The sequence below is a fragment of the Sturnira hondurensis genome, unplaced genomic scaffold (assembly GCF_014824575.4).
Source record: "Sturnira hondurensis isolate 20B ecotype Veracruz unplaced genomic scaffold, ASM1482457v3 Scaffold0006496, whole genome shotgun sequence".
NCBI lineage: Eukaryota > Metazoa > Chordata > Mammalia > Chiroptera > Phyllostomidae > Sturnira > Sturnira hondurensis.
This window is the reverse complement of record NW_028079127.1, coordinates 5973636-5994206: the sequence shown is the minus strand read 5'-3', so window position 1 is coordinate 5994206 and position 20571 is coordinate 5973636. Positions and strand designations below refer to the sequence as shown.

General features: G+C 38.9%; 1 protein-coding gene and 1 pseudogene across 5 annotated transcripts in view; one reads left to right on the top strand and one right to left on the bottom strand.

The window, feature by feature from the left end:
* Positions 1–20571, bottom strand: part of OSBPL8 (oxysterol binding protein like 8) — a 199227-nt gene that overhangs the window by 147507 nt on the left and 31149 nt on the right. The window lies entirely within an intron of this gene.
* LOC118989697 (uncharacterized) lies at positions 17214–17333 on the top strand (annotated as a pseudogene).

Sequence of the window (20571 nt, the reverse complement as noted above, 5' to 3'; positions counted from 1 at the left end):
TGAAATGTTAAAGGGACTTATCTAAGAAAAAGAAGATAAAAAAGATGAACAGTGAAAGGACAGCAAACTCAGTTATTAACAACCACACCTAAAACAAAAGCAAACTAAGAGGACAGCTAGATCAGGAGTGGACCCATAGAAATGGAGATCACATGGAGGGTTAGCAACAGGGGAGTGGGAGGAGGAGAAGGTGCAGAGAATAAGTAGCATAGACAGTAGGTAAAAAATAGACAGGGGGGAGGGCAAGAATAGTATGGGAAATATAGAATCTAAAGAACTTGTGACACATAAACTAAAGGGGGTGGGGGAGAGGATGTGCAGGGTGGAGGGAAATGAAGGGGGGCAAATGGGACAATTGTAATGCCATAATCAATAAAACATATTTTAAAAAAACCAAAACACTGGTTATAAGGATGCTCAGTGAACTTGGCGAGAACCTCAACAACATAAAAAAGGACCAGTTGGAAGTTAAGGCTACACTAACTGAAATGAAGAATAATTTACAGAAGGATCAGCAGAAAGATCAGCAGAAGACTACAGAATTAGGATCAGCAGAAGACTACAGAATTAAACGAGCAACTTAGAGTACAAGAAAGCAAAAAACACCTATTCTGAACAGAAGAAAACAATAAGAAAGCAGAATCCAAAAAAAATGAAGATAGTATAAGGAGTCTACAAGACAATTCTTAGTCATAGCATAACTTACTTATATAACATAAACATGAATATTGATTTAACCAAAATTTGTGCTATCATCCTATTAGGGAGACAGAGAAGCAATAATATGGATAGCGAGATGTGAGTGCAGTGGTAGATCCTTAACTTTAATAAGTTAATAGATAATGACTAGAATAGAAAAAATAGCCATGTAGGCACTTTATTTGGAGATAGAAAAAACTAATATAATTCAAAGTATTTGTCTCTGGCAGGGAGAACTTGGAAGTAGGAAGGTGGGGCAGGGAATTGCCATCTTTAATTATAAGCTTTGTGCTATTTCAATAAAAGTGGATATGAAATTTAAAATAAAAAATAAAAATAAAAAGTGTTTATGTGGCAAATATGTAGGGATTGGCAACACTGTGTGCAATGCTGGTGTGAATGTAAAATAATACAAACACTGTAGAAAACAGTATGAGGTTTCATCAAAAAATTAAAAATAGCATAACCGTATCATCTAGCAATTCCACACAAAAGAAGTGAAAGGAGAGTCTTGAATGGATATCTATATACACATATTCAAAGCTGTACTATTTTTTTTTAAGATTTTATTTATTTATTTATTTTTAGAGGGGAAGGAGAAAGGGAGAGAAACATCAATGTATGGTTGCCTTTTGTGCGTCCCCTGCTGGTAGTTAGCCTTCAAGGAACCGGCCTGCAACCCAGGTATGTGCCCTGACTGGGAATCGAACCTCGATCGCCTGGTTCGCAAGCCCGCGCTCAATCCACTGAGCTACGCCAGCCAGGTCAAAGCTGTATTATTTACAGTAGTTAAAATGTAGAGGTGCTTGCTGATAGATGAATGAATAAGCAAAGTGTGGTATACACAAAGAATGGAATATTATTTAGCCTTTAAAAGAAGGAAATTTTTTAAAATTTGATTTTAGAGAGAGAAAGGTGGGGGAGACAGAAACATCAATTTATGGTTCCACCTATTTATGTATTCATTGCTTCATTCTTACATGTGCCCTGACCAAAGATCAAACCTGCAACCTTGATATATTGGAATGATGCTCTAGCCAACAGAGCTACCTGGCTAGCAACTAAAAAGAAGCAAATTCTGACATATACTACAACATGGATGGACCTTGAGGACATTATACTAAGTGAAGCAAGCAAATAAAAAAAATACTGTATGATTCCATTTTTATGAAGTACCTAGATTAGTCAAACTCAAAAAACATAAAGTATTGCAGAATGGTGCTTGCCAGCAGTTGAAATAAGGAGAAATACAGACTTATTGTTTAATGGTATAGGATTTTAGCTTTACAACATAAAAAGAGTTCTGGAGATGAATGGTGGTTATGGTTGCACAACATATAAATATACTTAAATGAAATGAATGGTAAACTTAAAAACATGTACCTTATTAATACGGTAAATTTTATGTTATGTACATGTTACCACAATCTTTTTATTTCTTATGTTTTTTTCCTTTTAATTTTTTATTGCTGTTCAAGTACAGTTGTCTCCATTTTCCCTCCACTTTCCTCTGCCACCCCACTCCCACCTCCCACCCCCAATCCTTCCCCCTTTGGCTTTGCCCATGGGTCCTTTATATATTTTCCTTGACTACCCTCCCCCCTCTTTCCCCCATTCCCCCTCCCCCATCCCTCCTCCTCTCTGGTTGCTGTCAGGATATTCTTTATTTCAAAGTCTCTAGTTTTATTTTGCTTACTTGTTTTGTTGATTAGGTTCCACTTACATGTGAGATCATATGTTTGTGTTTCACCACCTGGTTTACTTCACTTAGTATAATGCTGTCCAGTGCCATCCATGCTGTCATAAAGGGTAGGGACTCCTTCTTTCTGCTGTCTAGTGTTCCGTTGTGTAAATGTACCACTGTTTTATGATCCAGTCATTTACTGATGAGCACCTAGGCTGCTTCCAGCACTTGGCTATTGTAAATTGTGCTAAGAACTTTGGAGTGCCTAGGTTCTTTTGAATTGGTGTTTCAGGATTCTTATGGGACAATCACAAAACTGGAATTGCCAGGTCAAACAGCAGTTCCATTTTTAGTTTTCTGAGGAAATTCCATACCGTTTTCCACTGTGGTTGCATCAGTCTGCATTCATACCAGCAATGTACTAGGGTTCCCTTTTCTCCATAACCTCACCAGCACTTGTTTGTTGATTTGGTTATGATGGCCATTCTGACCTCTGCGAAGAGGTATCTCATTGTGGTTTCAATTTGCATCTCCCTGATGGCTAGTGATGGTGAGCATCCTTTCATATGTCTCACACCCCTCTGTATGTCCTCTTTGAAGAAATGTCTATTTAGGTCCTTTGCCCACTTTTTAAACAGGCTGTTTGTTTAAACAGTGGAGTTGAGTGGAGTTGTATGAGTTCTTTGTATATTTTGGAGTTCAAACACTTGCCCGAGATATCAGAGGCAAATACATTTTCCCATAGAGTTGTTTCTATTTTCGTTTTGCTAATGTTTCTTTAGCCATGCAGAAGCGTTTTATTTTGATGAGACCCTATTTGTGTAGTCTTTCCTTTATGTCCCATGCTCTAGGGCATATTGGTGAAAATATGGCTGTGTGGAATATCTGAGATTTCCTGCCTATATTCTTCTAGGACTTTTATGGTCTTATACTTAAGACTTATACTTATACTTTTATGGTCTTATACTTAAGTCTTATACTTAAGACTTTTGTCCATCTTGAGTTTATTTTTGTGCACAGAGTAAGTTGGGGGTTAAGTTTCATTTTTTTGCAGGTAGCTGTCCAGATCTCCCAACTCCATTTATTAAAGATACTATTTTTACTCCATTTTATGCTTCTACCCCCTTTGTCAAATATTAATTGACCACAGAGACTTGGGTTCATTTCTGGGCTCTCTATTCTGTTCCATTGATCTATGTGTTCTGTTCTTATGCCAGTACCAGACTATTTTGATTACCTTGGCCTTGTAATATAGTTTGATGTCAAGTATGGTGATTCCTCCTACTTTGTTCTTTCTCAAAATTGCCATGGCTTTCTGGGTCATTTATGGTTCCATATAAATTGTTTAAATGTTTGTTCTGTATCTGTGAAATATGACATTGGCATTTTACTAGGGATTGTGTTGAACCTATAAATTGCTTTGGGTGGTATGGACATTTTGATGAAGTTAATTTTTCCCATCTATAAACACGATATATGCTTCTATTTATTTGAGTCTTCCTTAATTTCTTCAGTGTTGTACAGTTTTCTGAGTACAGGTCTTTCACCTCCTTGGTTAGGTTTATTCCTAGGTACTTTACTTTTCTTGTTGCTATAAAAATAGAATTTGTTTCCTGATTTCTCTTTGATATTCCACTATTGGTGTACAAAAATGCATTTGATTTCTCAATACTGACTTTGTATCCCACTGTATTGCAAAATTCACTTGTTAGGCCCAATAGTTTTCAGTTCAGTATATAGGGTTTTCTATGTACATTATTATGTCATCTGAAAAGATAGTTTTACTTCCTCCATTCCAATCTGGATGCCTTTTATTTCTTTTTCTTGTCTGACTGCTGTGGCTAGGACTTCCAATACTATGTTGAATAGAAGTGCTGAAAGTGGACACCATTGTCTTGTTCCTGATCTTAGTGGGAAAGCTTTTTGTTTTTGTCCATTGAGTATCATCTTGGCTGCAGTTTTCTCATATGCAGCCTTTATTATTGTGAAGTATGCTCCAAAGTACTCCACATCTGCTGAGTGTTTTTACCATAAATGGGTGCTGTACCTTATGAAATGCTTTTTCTGAATCTATTGATATGATCATGTGATTTTTGTCTTTTACTTATGTGATGTATTACATTTACTGATTTGCAAATATTATACCACCCTTGCATCCCTGGGATAAATCCCACTTGATCGGTGTGTGATGTTTTTAATGTATTGATGGATGTGGTTTGCCAATGTTCCATGAGGACTTCAGAATCTATGTACATCAGCAATACTGGTCTATAGTTTTTTTTTTCCTTGTGCCTTTATTGGTTTGGGGATTAGACTGATGCTGGCTTTATAGAGTTTGGGAGTCTTCCCTCTTCTTGGATTTTTTTGTAATAGTCTGTGGAGGATAGGTATTAGCTCTTCCTTAAATGTTTGGTAAATTTCTTCTGTGAAACCATCTAGTCCAGGGCTTTTGTGTGACAGGAGTTGTTTGATTACTGGTTCAATTTCACCAGTTGGTATCACTTCTGCTTCTTCTTCCTTCAGTTTCGGAAGATTGTATTTTTCTAGAAATTTGTCCATTTCACCCAGGTTTTCAAATTTCATGGCGTGTAGTTGTTTGTACCAAGTTCTTACAATCCTTTGTGTTTCTGTGGTATCAGTTATAATCTCTCCTTCTTTCCTTATTTGGTTTATTTGGATCCTCTTCCTTTTTTTATTGATGAGTCTGGTTAAATGCTTGTCAATTTTATCTTCTCAATGAACAATCTCCTGGATTTACTGATCCTCAGAATTGCTCTTTTAGTCTCTATGTTGTTTAATTCTGCTCTGATCATATTTCCTTCCTTCTACTAGCTCTGAGCTTGTTTGCTGTTGTTTCTCCAGTTCTTGTAGATTTGGGGCTAGGTTGTTTATTTGAAATGTTTCTATCTTTTTTATGTAGGCCTGTCTTGCTACGAACTTCCCTCTCAAGACTGCATACGCTGTGTCCCAAAGGCTTTGGGTTGCTGTGCATTAATTTTCCTTGTTTCCAGAAATTTTTTTATTTCTTCCTTGATCTCATTGTTAATTCATTCATTGTTCAAAAGCATGCTATTCAGTCTCTATAAATTTGAATGTTTCTGAATTTTTTCCTTGAGGTTGGTTTCTAGTTTTAAGCCCTTGTTGTCCAAGAAAATGCTTGATATGATTTCAATTGTGTTGAATTTGTTGAGGTGTGTTTTGTGTACTATCATGTGGTATATCTTTGAAAATGTTCCATGTGCCAAAATATACAAAGAACTCACACAATTTCACTCTAAGAAGACAACTAACCCAATTAAAAAATGGGGAAAGGACCTGAACAGACACTTTTGCAAGGAGAAAATACAGAGGATCCAGAGACACATGAAGAAATGCTCAATATCACTTGCTATCAGAGAGATGCAGATTAAAACCACAATGAGATACCACTTTACACTGGTGAGAATGGCTATCATAAATAAAGCAATAAACAACAAATGTTGGAGAGGGTGTGGGGAAAAGGGGACTCTGGTCCACTGTTGGTGGGATTGCAGACTGGTACAACCATTATGGAAAATAGTATGGAATTTTCTCAGAAAACTAAAATTGGACTTGCCTTTTGACCCAGCAATTCCACTACTAGGATTGTATCCTAAGAACCCTAAAACACCAATCCCATAGAACCTATGCACCCCAATGTTCATAGCAGCACAATTTACAATAGCCAAGAGTTGGAAGCAACCTAGGTGCCCGTCAGTAAATGAATGGATCAAAAAACTATGATACATATACACTATGGAATTTTATGCTGCAGGAAGAAAGAAGGAGCTACTACCCTTTTCAACAGCATGGATGGAACTGGAAAGCATTATGCTGAGTGAAATAAGCCAGGTGTTGAAGGACAAATACCATATGATCTCACCTTTAACAGGAAGCTAAACAACAAAACAAACAAGGAAGCAAAATATAACCAAAGACACTGAAATAGAGAATAGGCTGACAGTGACCAGAGGGGAGAGAGGAGGGAATTTCAGGGGAAATATGGGAGGGTTTTAGAGGAACATATATAAAGGACACATGGACAACAACTGAGAAGGGTGGAAATGGAAGGGAGGGGGGGAGCACGGAGGGTGGGATGGAATGGGAGTAACAGACAGAAAACTGTACTTGAAAAATAATTAAATTAAAAAATTGGGGAAAAAAGAGCAAACAAACAAAAAAGAAAATGTTCCATGTGCATTTGAAAAGAATGTGTATTTTGCTTCTTTGAGATGAAAACTTTTTTATGTATCATAGGATACATATCCTATGTATCCTATACTATGTATCCTTTATGAGTTACATCCATTTGATCTAATGCATTATTTAGTTGCACAATACCCTTATTGATATTTGGAAGAACTACCCATTATTGACAGTAGGGTGTTAAAAACCCCTATATAATTGCGTTGCTATCCGTTTCTTTCTTGAAGTCCTCTAAGATTTTCTTTATATATTTGGGTGTCCCTATGTTAGGTGCATATATGTTCACAATGTTTATGTCTTGATGAATTCTTCCCTTGAGTATTATGAAGTATCCTTCTGTGTCTCTTTATGGCCTTTGTTTTGAAGTCTGTTTTGTCTCATGTAAGTATTACTAACACAGCTTTTTTTCTCCGCTGTCCATTTGCTTAGAGTATTTGTTTCCATTCCTTCACTTTCAGTCTGTGTAGGTCTTTTGTTCTAAGGTGGGTCTCTTGTAGGCAGCATATATGCTGGTGCTGTTTTCTTATCCATTCAACTATACTATGTCTTTTGATTGAGCAATTAATTCATTTACATTTAAGATTACTACTGACAGGTACTTATTTATTGCCATTTTCCCTACTTTGTACCTGTATTCCTCTCTTTCTCTTTTTCTTCCTCTCCTTTAAACAGTCCCTTTTGCATATCCTGCAATTTGGGTTTGGTGGAGATGTATTCTTTGAGCCTTCTTTTTGTCTGGGATGCTCCTTAGTTCGCCTTCCATTTTAATTGAGAGCCTTGCTGGGTAGAGTAGTCTTGGTTGCAGTCCTTTGGTTTTCATTACTTGGAATATTTCTTGCGATTCCTTTCTGGCTTGTAGTATTCCTGTTGAGAAGCCAGCTACTAGCCTTATCAGGGCTCCCTTGTATGTCACTTTCTGTTTCTTCCTTGCTACCTTTAAGATTCTGTCTTGGAATTTTGCAATTTTAATTACGATGTGTCTTGAGCGGGCCTCTTTGGGTTTCTCTTGATTGGGACCCTTGTGCTTCCTGGACTTTTGTGGCTTTTTCTCTCATCAAATTAGGGATGTTTTCCATCATTACTTTTTCAAACAGGTTTATATTCCTTGCTCCTCCTCTTCTCCTTCTGGTATCCCTAGTATACGGATATTATTACTTTTCATGTTGTCCTGCAGTTCCTTTTAACCCCTCATCATTCTTTTTTGAATCTCTTTTCCTTGTTTTATTCTTTCTGAGAGTTTTTCTACTTTGTCCTCCAGATCACTGATTCCATCTTCTGCTTCATTGAGCCTGCTTTTGATTCCTTCTATTGTGCTCTTCAATTCAAATATTGTATTCTTCAGTTCTTCTTGGCCCTTGTTAATTGTCCTCTTTTACGCTGATATAGTTTGCAGTAACTTCCTTGTAGTTTCCCTGTAGTTTTTGGTAATTCACCCCAAGCTCATTGAGATTCATTACAATCATTGTTTTGAACTCAATATCTGATTGTTTCTTTGTCTTCTCATTATTTCTTCTGTTTTCTTCTTGAGACTCTTATTTGCTTCTGTTTCTTAAGTTGATCTGGTTTGACTTCCTGACTTTGAGGAACTTCTGTGGTAGGAGACCTGCACCCTTCTTCAGTGGTGCAGTCTCCTTGATCTCCTGAACTTGATGCTCTAGGATGCCCTTTATGCCATTTATGCTGGTTCTCTGGATGTAACAGGCTTTTGATTGTTGTTGGGTCATCCTTTGATGGATCCTTCTCGCTAAAAGGTTAGGACTGAGGGTCGCCCCACCTACCATGTCTTGTATGCTTTTGTGCAAGAGATGCCAGAATGAATCTACAAAACCCAGGCAACTAACCCACATCCACAAAAATAATCCTCCCCAATCCCAGTATGAACAAAAAAATGAATGAGTATTAATACGGGCAAAACAAAATTAAGACTCTCATATGAAAGAAGAGCAGATATGAGATGACCTGCTGAAAGAAAAATGATTTTGAGAGGGTAGAGGGAAGAGCCTAGTAAGTGTTGGTAGTTGGAACAATGCAAAGAAAGAAAGTAAAATTTACATCTTGAATAAAAAAGGGAATGAAGAATGTGAAATGAAGTGTGAGAAGGGAAGCATACAGTATTAGGTTTAAACAGAAATTAAAATAAAGTGACAGAGAGAAAGAAAAAGGAGGAAAATAAGTAAATAAATAATAAAAATATAGGAGCCAAACTGGAGAGAAAGATCTACCACAGCACTATCAACAACAGGTGAGCTAAAATTAATATAGGTGGTATGGGAATAAGAGGGGAAAAGGAAAGAAAACTTAAGCGATGTCTAGAGGAATGGGAAGTGATTTTGAAATGACAGAGAGAGAGAACACTAGAGTGAAGAGCAAAAAACAGGGTAAGACAGGGAAAAATTTAAATTTGACTCAAAAGGAAAAATAAGAAAAAAGGTGAATAAAGAAAAATAAAAGGGCAGGATAAAAGAGAAAAAGAAGAAATAAAGAAAAGAACAGGCTAAGACAAGGCAAAATTTAAAATTTGAGAAGAAAAAAGAGGAGGAGAGGAGACAAGTAAAATATGAGATTTGAAATACACAATTAGTGAAGATCTAGAAATCAAATAGAAAAAATGCAATCAAAATTAGTGCAGATCTAAAAATGCAAATCCATCCACAACCAAGTAGCAAAGATTGCTAAAGGTGGAGAGAGAATAAGGGTATTTAAGAGTGAGAAAAAAGGATGTGATATGACCATTGACAAGAAAATTGGTTTTGTGTGTCTGGACAGGGGAGAAATAGTGAGTGTGGAATGGAAACAAGTTGTAGCAGGAAAGAAAACAAAATTTAAAATGAAAATAATGAGATGAAAGAAGAATGTAAAATACTGTAAGAGAAGGGAGGAGCAAAATATGTGAATTCAAATAAACTATAGTATAAAATCTAGTGACTTAATATGCACAAACTTGCTAGACAAGAAATGAATGTTAAAAAGCTATGCAGGATAAAAAAATATCCCAAATCATGGAGAAGAGCTCAGTGGATTTCATTTTGGTAGCCTCTAGTATTTACCACTGTTTTTTTCTTTCTGGATCTGCCTATGGTGATGTTAGATGTTGACACCATCTGACCTTAGGCAGCCAGTTAGAGACTTCCAGGGATCTACTGTCTCTGTCTCCTTCAGTTGTTAATCTAGTCACTCTGCACTCAGCAGTCTGATTATGTACCATAGGGTTGGCTGAATCCCTCCTGGAGTCAAGGCTATTGTTTACTCCCAGGATGCTACTGGGAGGGGAGTGGTCTGCCTGAGTATGATGGCTGCTGCCCCATAGGGAACTCAGCTGCAGGATCCTGGTAGCTACGTTACTCTCTCAGTTATCTCACCAAAACATCTGTCCCCAGTCTCTCCTCAAGCATCTCTAGTCCCTTCTGCACCCCACCCCCTTTACCAGGGATTTGTCTGTGGCTGTCTCTTTCAGTTAATTTAGTCACTCTGCACTTAGCAGTCAGGCTTAAGCACCAGAGGGCATGCAGAATACTTTCTAGGGGTGGGGCTGTTGTTTCCCCTTAAGCTGCTGCCACTGAGGTGATTGGTCTGCCTGAGCAATGATGGCTGCTGCTGTATGGGAGATGATTTAGCACCAACATCCCAGTATCTACTCTCTCAGTTCACTCCCCTAAGCTTCGGTTACCAGTCTTTCGTCAGGCGTCTCCAGCCCTGTCTGCCCCTGCCTTTGCCCGAGCCCAGAATGAGTGGCTGCAAGTGAAAATTTGTACATTGGCCCTTTAAATGGATCTTTGTGTCTCCAGGGGTCCGTCTCTGGCAAAGAGAACCCTGCCAGTTTTCACCACTGGTTGCCAGCTGTGTACTTTTTGATCTCTGGTGCTTTAGGCTGGGGACCCCAGCTTAGGGTTTAGACCCCATACTTCTCAGAGGGATCAAAGTGGTCACTCAATTATCCCTCTGGTGCCACTGGCCTATGGGTGCCCAACCAGCCCTCTCGAATCTCCACTACACTCCTTACCAGACAGGTTGTGCTGAAGCTGCTGCTTCTCTCTGTCCCAGGTTATAAGGCCACAATTATTTTAATTAGAGGGAAGTAGAGCGAAATTTTCCTAGTTAAAATTACCATAATGTGAGACCACATTCAAGACACATCAACTTTCTTCAACAATGGCAAATTTGTCTGGTTCTGTTTAGAAATAAATCGATTAGAGTGGCATTGTGATCCCTCTCCTTGATGTACCAGTTATTCATACAGAATAATTTAAAACTGATTATTTCATTTATGAGCAAATGACCCTGCATTGTAACAGGTTAAATCTTAAATCTTTCAAGTAAGTTAGACTATAAATTCACTGTTTCTTAAGGATGGCCCATAAATTAAGAATTCTAGAACTCCTGAAGTTCCAAAATAGAAAAATAGTGCCCATATAAAATCCAACTAGAACATCTGAAAAACATCTGATATGATTAAGGAACACAGGCATGGTTCTAAGCCAATGTTTTATTTATTTGAACTTTAAAATGTCTACTTTAAAATTGGAATCAAAATAATTCAGGACTGCAACATAATTAATCAGAGACTAAAAAAGAGATATATTTTAGGCCAAATTATAAGGGGTGGACTGAAAATAAAATATTTACCTAATATATTAAGAAATAAAACATCTTTTTTTAAATTTTATTTTTTATTTTAGAGGGGAAGGAGACAAGAAAGATGAAGGGAAACATAGATGTGAAAGAGAAACACTGACTGGCTGCCTTCTGTAGAAGTGCCAACTGGGGATCACACCTACAATGTAGGCATGTGCCCTGACCAAGAAATGAACTGGTGACATTCCAGTTTGAGGGCCAACACTCAACTAACTGAGCCACACCATTAGGGCAAGAAATAACTTCTCTACTAGGATACATAGGAAATGGAGAAAAATGACTAAATGTAATAACATTTTAAACATTTTAAAAATATTATAAAGGGAAAAAAGTAAAATTATAAAAGGAAAACTACAAGATTAATAATAACAATGTATAAAAGAATCCCTTAAAGCATACATATATGTATGTATGTATGTATGTGTGTATATATATATATATATCCTTTAGATTTCATTCACTTACTGATCTAATATTTTTCAGCATACACTATGTGCCAACCACTGTTTTAGGAACTTAACGTTTAGTCAGAATAAGTGATCATTTTTATTATCTTAAGGATATGTAAGGGAGAGTTACTGACCAGAAGGGGGCACGCGATTCCTAGAAATGTAATATAACTTGACTTCAGTGGTGGTGACCCGGGTATATACTTGTATGCAAACATTCATTAACCTGCACACTTATTATTTGTGCATTTTATTATATGAAAGTTGTATATTCCTTTTTGGGTGAAAGTTCATTTGTGTTTCCTTTCATGGTTGCTAACTGTTCTTCTTTATATGACTTCAATTTGAATTCTGAGAACCTTAAAAAAATTTCTGGCATAGCCAGACTGCTACAGGTCTCACCGTGATGACAGATGTTTTAAGTAACCCAAAAGGAGAAAAGAGATGAAAATTAATAGGCAAATACTAAATTAAATCATTGGGCTCTACTTATCAAGAGACAGCTCAAAAATATTAGCTGAATTTTTTCAATTCTTATTTCTGTTAGCCAGATAATTATGCTGCCAGATATGAACCTAACCATTTTTCTGTATATCAGAGTTTCTCAATAGTCACTGATGTAGCAACATCACAGTTTTCGCCATGCACTAGTAACAGTTATTTAATTTTTTCCTCACCTTTATCTTTTTTAGCCTTATCTAATAAAAATACATGAATTTACTGGTTTGGCCACAGGTTGCATTTTTTCCTAATACAGATAAAAATACTTAACTCCAAAAATTAAAAATGTTCATCACTATACAGGTGAAAGTCATCTCACATCACTATACTAAATATTGGGAGACCTAGCCACAACTGCTTCATTCCTTTGTCCACACTCTTAAGACATTCACTTTCCATGTTCTGACATAGCAACATGAGATAATAAAGAATATTAGTAAACCTGAGCGGCGAAGATGTCAGCGTAGGTAAACACAGATCACCTCTTCACACAACCACACCAAAATTACAACTAAACTATACAACAACCATTATTCAGAACTGCCAGAAACTGACCTAAGTGGAAGTTCTGCAACCACAGAATTAAAGAAACTACATCAAGACCGGTAAGAGGGGCAGACCCATGGAATGGGCTGGTCCTATTCCCATTGTGGTGTATACAAATTGGGAGGGATATATCAAAGCAAGGGGTCCCAACACCACACCAGACACCACAGCCCAGGGTTCCAGTGCTAGGAAGATAATTCCTCATAACTTCTGTCTGTGAAAAACAGTGGATGTTGACACTGAGGAAACAGAAACTGCTGGATTCCCAGGCAGTTCCTCTTAAAGGACCCACGTATCTGCTTACTGGACTCATTCCCTCTGAGCTCCAGCACTGGAGACATATGGGGAGAAACTGAATGGACTAGCATCAGGCAATAGCTGAAGGGCAAATTTCTCACAGGCAGAGGTGCTGGCAGAGGCCATTGTTCCTTTATGAGTCCTACCTCCACAAAAGCTTAGAGCCACAGAGCTGGCTAGAGAAAGCCATATCTGAGACCCCACCAACCTGGCTCACACTGTTTGCCCTACTCTGGTGATTCTCTGAGGCTCCATCCCACCCAACTTCAAGCCCATCTAAGCTGTTTCAGTAGCTTTTCCAAACAAATAGCTAATCTTGCTTCATGCTTCAGATTTTCTTAAATTTTCTCAAACAAGCAGCAACTGGTGTCAGCAAGCCCCATGCTCACTGCTTAGTGGCCCTAGGCCAGGCAGTGGCAGCAGCTGGCCTTGGTTCACAGCTTGGCCTGGCTTGGGCACCTCTAAGCCCAGTATAAGTAGCAGCCATCTGCAGATCACTTTATAGCTTATGCTGGGTGGCCCCGAATGGAACACAGGTGGTGGCTGACCTTGACCTTCACTTCCAGGAAGCCCCAGTGCCAGTGCCCCTAGTGGACAGCTACAAACCACATCAGAGCACCACCACCCAACCACCTACATAAGTGCCACACTCAGGTGCAAACTCAGCAAGCACCAGAGCCCTGGTGAAATAAGCCCCACTCTGTGGAGTGAGCCCCCTACACAGCTGATACTCCACAGTGGTTGGAGGTTGGTGGTCAGTTGTCATAGCCAGTCCTTGCAGCCAACAGGCCTGGGAAGATGCTTTCCATTGATCTGCCAATAGCAATCAAAGCTCAACTACAACAGGAGGGTGTACACAGCTGGACCCTACAGGACACCTATTACATTAGGCCACTCTACCAAGCCTGGGAGATGTAGCTGCTTTACCTAACACATAAAAAACAAACACAGTGAGGCTGCCAAAATACAGAGACAAAGAAACACAGCTTAATGAAGAAACAGAACATGACTTCAGAAAAAGAACTAAACAAAATGGGTACAAGTGATCTACTAGATGCAGAGTTCAGGACACTGTTTATACAGACACTCAATGAATTCAGGGGAAGAGCAGATCAACTCAGAGAGAACTTCAAAAGAATAAAAAAGGACATGGAAACCATAAAAAAAAAAACAGCCAGAAATGAAAAATATACTAACTAAAATGTAGAACAATTTACAGGGAATCAACAGTAGAGTAGATGAAGCTGAGAATCAAAGCAACAATTTTTAATGTAAGAAAGCAAAACACCTATTCAGAACAGCAAAAAGAAAAAAGAATAAAAAAAAGAAAATGAGGATAGTGTAAGGAATCTTTGGGACAACTTCAAGCATACCAACATTTGCATCATGGAGGTGCCAGAAAGAGAAGAGAGAGAACAAGAACTTGCAAACCAATTTGAAAAAAATCATGACAGAAAACTCCCCTAACTTGGTGAAGGCAAGAAACATATTAAGTACAGGAAATGCAGAGAGTCCCAAACAAAATGCACCCAAAGAGGCCTACACCAAGACACATCATAATTAAAATTCTGAAGGTTAAACATAAAGAATCTTAAAAGCAGCAAGAGAAAAGCAGTTAGTTACTTACAAGGGAGTTCTCACAAGACTGTCAACTGACTTCTCAAAAGACACTTTGCAGGCTAGAAAGGAATGGCAAGAAATATTCAAAGGAAAATAAAAAACAAGGACCTACAATACAGTAAGAATATGACAAATGATCTCTACCTCAATTATCATTTGGATCTAATATTGAAGTTGCTTCCTCTGGAGCCCCTGCTTCATATTATCTCATTATCAAATGGAGGATTTGTGGTCAAAGGAATGATCAGTATGAAAATTTTAAAAAACCCTAAAAATATCTACTGGAAGAGCTAACTGCCAGTTCCATTTATCTGACTGATCTAAAAATCTACTGCTTTCTTTATAAAGCAAATGTAGGAGCAGAATCAAAGCAATAGCCAATGCTCCCAAGAACCTGGACCATAACCAACCTATACTAATAACTTAAAATGGGGAAGCTATTTACTAACCACCTCATTACATACCTGGGTTCTAAAATTCTAAGTTATATCCAGTGCAAAATGTAGAAATGTCTTTAAAAAAGAAACGTGATTTCAATAAGAAGAAAAAATACAAGGTCTCTTCAGAAGTTATCCAGCCATGTAATGAGAAAAATAGAGACATTTCTTGAAGAAGATACAAGATTAAAAAAAAACATTGTACACAGGACAATGACACCTCATTCTCCTTCAAAGTAGGCACCTTGGACCTCACACAGTGCTCCAAAACACCATCAGCTGCCCAATTATATTTACTTGAATCTGATCGACAGTCTGAAATCTCTTCCCTTTCAAAGGTTATTTTAGTTTTAAGAAAAGCCAGAAGTCACAGAGTGATAAATCTGAGCTGTAGCGGGGCTGAGTCACCTGGGTGATTTCATGTTTCATCAAAGAGCCTGCATGAGATATGATGCATGAGTGGGTGCATTGTCATGATGAAGCTGCCAATCACAAGTTGCCCACAGCTGCAGCCTTCTGGGTTATCCAAAGTTTTCGCAGAGAAATGCTCCAGCTTAATGCAAAATTTGACGCAGATTTGTTGCTCTACTCAGTCACTTTCAATATGACAGCCACACACTACACATGCTTACTCAACAACATCTACTGCCCTCACTGACTAGTAAAGTCATCATTGTTCATGCATGTGCATTCCAGTCCACTCTCTTTGGCTGCCAGGTTACATCAATGTTGCACAAACCATTCTCACTATATTAACAATGGCTGGACTTTTTCCAGACAGACCTGGTGCTATGCAGACATTTCTACTGTAGCCTAGGATTTATTATTCACTATAACAAGTAATTAAAGTGTAATACTCAGGATACCTCAATATTTCTAGTATGTGAAATGTAAACTAAAATGATACAAATTAAAAAGAAAATAAAAACTTGGTCCAGGAAAGCACACTATTTAATTAAGACCAAAAACACACATGAAACAAAATACTGATAAATTAAAATCAATGTATAATTGAATACATGTTACATTTACCTTTTCTCTTATTATCTTTATTCTAAAGAATGGCAGTTTAAGAACAGGAAAATGAAAGCTTCTGGGTGCTGTTTTGAAACCAAGAATTATATTCCTTAACCAGGATTTTTTACTTCCATTTCCATGTAGTCAAAAACAAAACGAAATGCAATCTGCATCTAAAATTTTTCTTCTCTATGTTCCCAGTAAGCACACACTATAGTTTTGGCAACTACCAGTAAGGCTACTCAAATATTCATGCAAAAGACTGCTTTAGGCAAGACTAGGATGTTTCTGTTAAAGAGAGACAGAAAAAGGAGGAAAAAATATGACTTTAACATAAAAGTGTTTCAATTTTATTTCCTGTCAAGTTTTAGACTTGGTATCTAGAAACTTAGCTTCTGATACACAGATTTGCTATTGCAGCTCCTTTTTAGCTAACTTCTCAAACATCATACAGATATACCACTGAAACCTAGAGTTGTTTACTAACAGTGATAGAAAGGCAAAGGAAGAACATCAATTGCTGAGCCCTTCTAGCAAGGTGAAAGTACTAACATCTTCCTTAATACAAACAGTATCTGTCCTAGAAAGTACAAGCCCTTGTTGAGGGCAACATCTTTGAAAGGAGAAACAAAAACAAAAAGCAACAACACAAACACAAACAACCAGAGCAACACAATAAATAAAACAAAGATTTTTTTCTATTTTCAGAAAGATGTTGGGTGGGGGGATATACACTACCTCCAAAACACATGATAAAAATAGAGTAGGCCCTGGTCAGGTAGCTCAGTTGGTTAGGGCATCTACCTGAATCACTAAGGTTGTGGGTTCAATCCCGTAAGGGCACATCGAAAATCAACCAATGAATGCATAAAAAGTGGAACAAATTGATGTTTCTCTCTTTCCCCCATTTCCTCTCTAAATTAAAAAATAAAATAAAGTAAAGGTGTGATATTGGCATGCCTCATATATATCAGTGAAACAGAATAGGTAGTCCAGAAATGGAATACACATACATGGTCAATTAAATTGCAACCAAAAAACCCCAACAGAATAGGCACCAATGGAAAAGAATGAAATTTTCAATAAAAAATTGATATTCATTTTAAAAAATCTTGAGGTGCTTGTCTCGTTTCACCCAAGGACAAAGTAACTCCTTGTTTATCCTAGGTTGCCTTTTGGTCTGTGCCCATGCCTAGCTCATGCCTGGCTCATGCCTTGGACATGTGGAGAGCGAGGGGTGGGGGGCTTGAATCTAACACTAAACACAAAAATTAACTCCAAATGATTCACATACCTAAATATAAAAGCCAACACTTATAAAGCTTTTAGAATAAAACATGAGAGCAAATCTTCACTAACTTGGAATGGGCAAAAATTTCTTAGGCAACTAAAAACACAAACCATGAAAGAAAAAAACTGGTATGCTAGACTTCATAAAAATTAAAAGCTTCTCCTCTTCAAAAGCAGACTTAAGAAAATGAAAGCACAAGCCAAGTAAAATAGGCACAATACATTCATCTAACAAAGAACTATGATCCAAATATCTAAGAACTCTTAAAAGTTAACAAGAAAACAGAATTTTCCAAATAGATAAAATATTTAAACAATTTACAGAAAATGATATAAATTACCAATAAACACATGAAAAAATGTTCAATACTACTGGTCATCAGTGTGATACATGAGAAAACCATAATAAGACACTACTACATAACAACTGAATGCCTAAAAATATTTAAACTCACAATATAAGTGTTGATAATGATGGGAAGCAATTGAAATTCTCATATATTATTTGTGGGAATGTAAAATAATATGCCCAGAAAAGTTGGAAAAATGGCGGCAGAGTAGGATGGAGCGACTCCAGTTCTCATACCCCTGGGAGAAAATCCTGGCAGATTTGCTGAAGAACAGCAAAATCAATTCCCCAACCAACAATTTCCAAGCATTTATGAAAATAAGAGACCAGAGATAGTGACGAACCAGACAGCTGAAGGTTGTTGGGGTCTCAGGGACTCGAATAAGGATGGAGGCGGCCAGGCCAGCGAGAGCCATTGGCCAGCGTGTAAAGACCTCGGAGCCTCGGCTGCCGCACCTGTCGGGGCCCAGAGGCTTCCACCTGCGCCCAACGACAGGGGGGTCTGCCACAGAGGACTCATCCGGACCCCGGCACCTGTGAGTAAAGACAAAAGTGGCACCGGCAGGGCCCGCTGCCCTCGGGAGCCAGGCACCCCAGAGTAAAGTCAAAAGGAGCAGCGGCGGGACCAGCAGCCATTGGCCAGCGCATAAAGACCCCGGAGATGCTGCTGCCACAGCTTCCAGGGCCCAGAGGCTTCTGTCTACCGCCAGCGTCCAGGCGTCTGCCACAGAGGACTCATCGGGAGCCCAGCACCTGTGAGTAAAGACAAAAGCAGCAGCGGCAGGGCCAGCTGCCCTCAGCCAGCCCAAAACGCCTCGGAGCCGCCGCTGCCGCTGTGTTAGGGATGTAGAGGCTTCTGTCTGCACCCAGTGCCACGGAGGACTCATAGGGAGCCCAGCACCCAGTGGAGCACTGGGCCGGCTGCGGGGTCCTTGGAAGAGCTGGCTCTCTCCCTCACCATCTAGGCGGGGCTGGGTGGCAGAGACCTGTCTGCCTAGGTGTGCAGGGAGGGTGGCAAGGACAGGGGGCCGTGTTCAGTTGCGATCTCTGTGGTCGCACGCCCACCAGTCTGCCACCCCAAGAAATTTGAGAGGAGCATTGTCCTAACCAGTCAGGTTGGGGATTGGGCTGGGCTGAGAGGCATGCTTTCTGGAGAAGTTTTTACTGGAAAGTGGACTGAAGTCTTCTCCTGTGAAGGCAGCTTGACTTGCTTCTCACCCAGCCACAGGACTGGGAAGGACCAGTACCAGATCCTGTGGGACCCAGGCAGCCTGTCGGATGGGCGGGCGCCCGCACCTCACTCTGGTAGCCTGGCTGGCGGGCAGGTGTGCAGGTGTGCACCAGGGCCTTCAACCCAGCCCACAGAGAGGTCCTGCTGAAACCAGAAAAACCGGATTGGACAGTTTGAAACCAACAAGGAAGGAGGGTTTTTTTAACTTTTTTTTAAAACTTTTTTCAGTAATCATATTTTTTAAAAATTTTATTGTTGCTGTATCTTTCAGTACTCTGTTCCTCTCCTTTCCTTTTTCCTGTTTTAGTCCTTCTTCCTTTCACCCCAAACTTACTGCTTTTTCCTCACTTCTCTTGCCCTTTTGTTGTGTTTGTTTGTTTGTTTGTTGCTTTCTATACCACTGTAAATACTTCACAACACATCTCTCGGGTCTTAGCCCACTTTACAGGTTCCTAAATTCTATTACTGTAGTGATTAACTCTACTTGCTCACACGCTACATCTGTTTACTATTCTTTACTCTCACCTTACCTCAAAATCTGACTGCCTGCAACCTCACTGCTTTCTAGATACAACTCACAAGCCTCCCCCCCCCCAACAAGAGACTTATCTTTGGTCTATCCTTTCTTAAAAGTGCCAGATTGGGTTGAAGATTACAGTTAACACTGTATAGAGCCTAAAGATCTTCTGTCTCTTCTCTACCGGCTGTGACTGTAAATATCATAAAGTACTCTCCTGCTGTCATAAACCATTTTGCCTCCCCCTCCAGCTGATCACACACACAAACAAAGAAAGGAGTAGGTGGAAGCAGAGAACATCAAGATACCTGCAGGAGACTGCACCACTGAATTTCACAGGTATTCTACCACAGAAGTTCACACCGTAAACCTAGGGAGTCAGAACAGATCAATTTAAGAAGCTGAAGCTAACAAGAAGTGTCTCATAAGCAATGGGAAGACAAAGAAACAATGCCCAAATGAAAGAAAAGGTGGAAGTCTCAGAAATAATGTCAGATGAAAGAGAGGCAAGTCAGCTATCAGATATTGAATTCAAAGCACTAGTTATCAGGAAATTCAAAGAGCTCAAAATGAGCTACCAGAAACTAGAGGGGAGCTACCAGAAAGTAGAGGGGAGCTACAATGAGCTCTCTGCAAACTATATCAACATGAAAAAGGAAATAGAAACTATCAGCAAAGGCCAAGAGGAAATGAAGAATACAATATCGGAACTGAAGAACACAGTAGAAGGAATGAAAAGCAGGATCGATGAGGCAGAAGGTCGGATCAGCGAGTTGGAGGACACAGTAGAAAGAATCTCCCAGGAAGAGCAAGAAAGGGAAAAGAGGCTCAAAAAGAATGAAGAGGGACTAAGAGAAATGCAAGATAATATGAAATGTAATAATATCCGAATAATAGGAATACCAGAAGGAGAAGAAGGAGAACAAGGGATAGAAAACCTATTTGAAAGAGTAATGATGGAAAATTTTCCTAATTTGATGAGAGAAAAAGTTACACGAATCCAGGAATCACAGAGAGTCCCATTCGAGAGGAACCCAAAGAGGGCCACTTCAAGACACATCATCATTAAAATGGCAAA